At 38.5% G+C, this 4,096-nt stretch overlaps 1 pseudogene; it reads left to right on the top strand.

Moving 5' to 3' along the window:
- Positions 1-1,751: 1,751 nt before the first annotated feature.
- LOC107003680 lies at positions 1,752-3,084 on the top strand (annotated as a pseudogene).
- Positions 3,085-4,096: the final 1,012 nt, after the last annotated feature.

The raw sequence follows: 4,096 nt of genomic DNA on the forward strand, positions 1-4,096 counted from the left end.
AGTTGGCTTCAGTCAACTGATGTTGGCATGGCGCGCCACCAGTACGCCCAACCCAGCGTTTTCATCCAATTTTTGTAGTTTATTCCTTTTAAGTCATTGCAAGGTACATTAACACCTTCCACTGATTGTAATTACTTCAAATGATTTCTAAACATCTAGAAGTCATTGAAGAACTCAATCACAACCTAGAATCCATAATTCAATTCAAGAAAAGTTAAGATCAAAGTCAAAAAAGTTAAGAGTCAAGTCTAAAGTTAAGAAATAAGCAAAGTAAACTTCTTAAAGGTTTTCAAGAGTCTTATTTAAACATTTAAATCTTGTTTTGAAGACTCAAGTTTCAAACTAAGCAAAGAGTTAAATTGAAGTTCTTTTCTACAAAGGTATATGGGGACTAAGTATTTCCACTGAGACTTAAAATTGTTTTCAAACTTAAACAAGTAAGGAAACTTTGATTTCCAAGGAGCCTTATGATATTTTTTCAGAAAATAACTATAGCTTTCTATACGAGGCAAGAAGGAAAGCTAAGATTTCCAAGATAGCCTTTGAGCTAAGTATTTTGAGCACTAATCTCAAACACAGAATCAATATGTTTTTAAAACATAAAAGCCACCATATTACCTATATGGTGGAGATTTCAGACAACTCACAATCCCCACAAAGCATGTAGCCACCATGGGTAGAAAAGGTTCATACTTTTTAGATGAACTCTTTTCACAGTAGATTAGTGGATCCATTAGGCAGTTCAGGTCTTATATTTTTGGCCGGGTGTAGGATGCGCTGGCAGCATGAGGTATATCGTTGTATCATCTCTGTAGCTCTCTAATGATGATTGTCGGTTATAGAAACTCCCACAACAGTTATTGTATTCTTATATACATCAGCTTTATTGTATTTTTACATACATACCAAAGTTAATTGTCTCTTGCTGACATTAAGAGATTTCAGCATGTTTCAGATAGTTTTCTTTATATTGCACTTATTTTTAAATTTAATTTTATTGAATGAGTTAAGTTATTCATGAGTTGATCTTAGCTAAGTTAAGTGTTCCTTCTTACTCATTTTTCAAGCTTAAGTGTTGTTACCATTCCAACTCGCATACTCGTACATTCAATATACTCATGCTTGTTGGACTGCATCGTATTATGATGCAGACGCAGGTAACTAGGATCAACATTTCACGTGTCGTTAATCCAGTGAGCAGCTCAGAGTCAATTTGTGAGCCTTTGTTCATTTCAGAGTGTATCCTTATCATTTAGCTATTTGATTTAGTTTTCAGCTATTAGGCTGATTGGGGGGTTCTGTCCAAACATCCATCTTTATTTTAGACGCTTCATAGATAGACAATGTTAGTTTTCTTTCGTCTTTCATTTCAATTTTAAAGACTTGAAGTTGCCGTTTTGGCTAAGTACTATTTTAAAGTTATATTTTATGTTAAGTCTTTTGCTGAGTTAAGTAAGCCAGACGAAGGGTTCGCTCAAGGACAACAATGGTCATTGGGTGCCAGCCACGTCCAGGGTGTAAGCTCGGGGCATGACAAACTTGGTATCAGGGTAAGGTTTTCAAGAATCCTAGGGATTCTATGAAGCCAATTATGTAGAGTCGTAGTCATTGATTTGAAATGATCCACATCTATGATTAGGAGGCTACAACATTTAGGAATATCTCACTTCTTTCATATTTTTTTTTTGTGTGTTAATATTTATCTCTAAAAGTCTCTATCTAATTTATGCTTGCGCGTGTTTCAGATAACCATGCCTCCACAAAGAGAAGCAAGAGGTCGTCCAGCTATGAGGAACATTGAACCTTAGAAAAGGAACTACCCAATGCACCTGAAGTACAACCACAAGGAGAAGTTGCTAATGCCGAGTTCATAGAGGCAATTAGGATGTTGAGTCAAGCTGTGACTAACCAGGTTGGTTAACAAAGGGGAACTCGACAAGAAGGGGCTGACACTTTGAGGATTCGAGAATTCTTGAGGATGAATCCCCCAAGTTTTTCTTGTTCAAGCACTATCGAGAATCCGGAAAACAGTGTGGAAGAGTTGAATAAAAATTTGATGTGATGCATGTCATTGGTGTTGAGAGAGTCGAACTGGTTGCATACTAACTAAAGAATAATGCTAGGACTTGGTACAACCAGTAGAAGGAGGGCAGAGATGAGAATGTACCACATCCGAATTGGGCTTGCTTTGAAGAAGCTTTCTTGGGGCATTATTTCCACGAGAATTGAAAGAGGCCAATGTACATGATTTCCTCACCATTAAGAAGGACTCACTCACTGTGCATGAGTATGGATTGAAATTCACCCAACTATCTTGTTATGCTCCAAAGATGGTAACTGACATGAGGAGTAAGATGAGTTAATTTGTTGCTGGCTTGGGTCATGCTTCAAGTAAAGAGGGACGGGTTGCAATGCTTATTGGAGACATGGACATTTCGATGTTAATATATGTACAACAGGTAGAGGAGGAAAATCTGAGGGACAGAGAAGAGTATAGAAAAAGATAGCCAAGACTGGAATGATTCTGGGCAATAGAAAGGTGGTTCGAATTGGCTACAGTTTCAAAAATAAAGGGGGTTGCACTATTATCTGCTAGTGCACCTACGCCCAGAGACAGAGTTGAATCATCGTCATAACTCCCGAGCTAAGCCTGCATATTCTCAGGGTAGTGTGGCGCATGGAGGTAGTAAGCCTCTTGCCTGCACCAGGTGTGGTAGGAATCACTCCGGTGTTTGTCGTGATGGCTCCACAGGTTGCTTCAAGTGTGGTCATACCGGGCATTTTATGAGGGAGTGCCCAAAGAATAAGCAAGGCGGTGGTAATGGGGTAAACAGAGCTCAATCTTTATCAGTTGCTCCACCAGACATGGTTGCACCTAGGGGAATTACTTCTGGTGCTGGCGGAGGAACAAACAACTTGTATTCTCTCAACAGTCGCCAAGAACAGGAGAATTCGCTAGACGTTGTCACTAGTATGATTCAAGTCTTTGACTTTACTGTTTATGCATTGCTAGACCCAAGAGCCAGTTTATCTTTTGTAACTCCATATGTAACCATTAACTTTGATACTATCCTGAGCAACTGACTGAACCATCCTGTGTTTCTACACCTGTTGGTGAATCCATTCTAGCATAAAGAGTCTATCGTGATTGTCATGTTCCGTCAGTCACAAGAGTACCATAGCTGACTTAATTGAACTAGACATTGTACACTTTGATATCATTCTTGGTATGGATTGGATTCATGTATGCTATGCCTCAATTGATTGTAGAACTCGAATAGTCAAGTTTCAGTTTCCAAATTAGTTAGTCTTAGAGTGAAAGAGCAGTTCAGAAATGCCTAAGAGTCGATTCATTTTGCATCTTAGGCAAGAAAGTTAGTTTCAAAGGGTTGTATCTATCACTTAGTCTGAGTTAAAGACTCAAGTGCCAAGGTACGTTCCCTTCACTTTGTTCCTGTGGTAAAAAAGTTTCCGAAAGTCTTTCCTGATGATCAACTCGGAGTCCCTCCTTGTTGAGAGATAGACTTCGGCATAGACATCATCCCAAACACTCATCCTATATCTATTCCGCCCTACAGAATGGCACCAACAAATTTAAAAGAGTTGAAAGAAGATGTGAAAGATCTGTTAGATAAATGTTTTATCCGACCAAGTGTCTCACCTTGGGGTGCTCCGGTCTTGTTTGTAATAAAGAAGGATGGTTCCCTTAGGATGTGTATAGACTAGCGCCAATTGAATAAGGTGACCATCAAGAATACGTAAAAGATAGATGATTTTTTCGACCAGCTTCAGGGTGGTTTCTTATTCTCAAAAATTGATCTCAGATCAGGCTACCATTAGTTGAAAGATAGGGAATTTGATATTCCAAAGAAAGCTTTTAGAAGAAGATATGGGCATTATGAGCTTTTGGCTATGTTCTTTGGTTTGACCAATGCGCTTGCAGCCTTCATGAATCTCATGAATATAGTCTTCAAACGTTATTTAGATATGTTTGTTATAGTCTTCATTGATGACATACTAATCTATTCAAGGAATGAAAAAGATCATGCTAGTCACCTCGGGATAGTTTTTCAGACTTTGAAAGATAAGGAGATAT

The sequence above is a fragment of the Solanum pennellii genome, chromosome 11, assembly GCF_001406875.1.
Source record: "Solanum pennellii chromosome 11, SPENNV200".
Lineage (NCBI taxonomy): Eukaryota > Viridiplantae > Streptophyta > Magnoliopsida > Solanales > Solanaceae > Solanum > Solanum pennellii.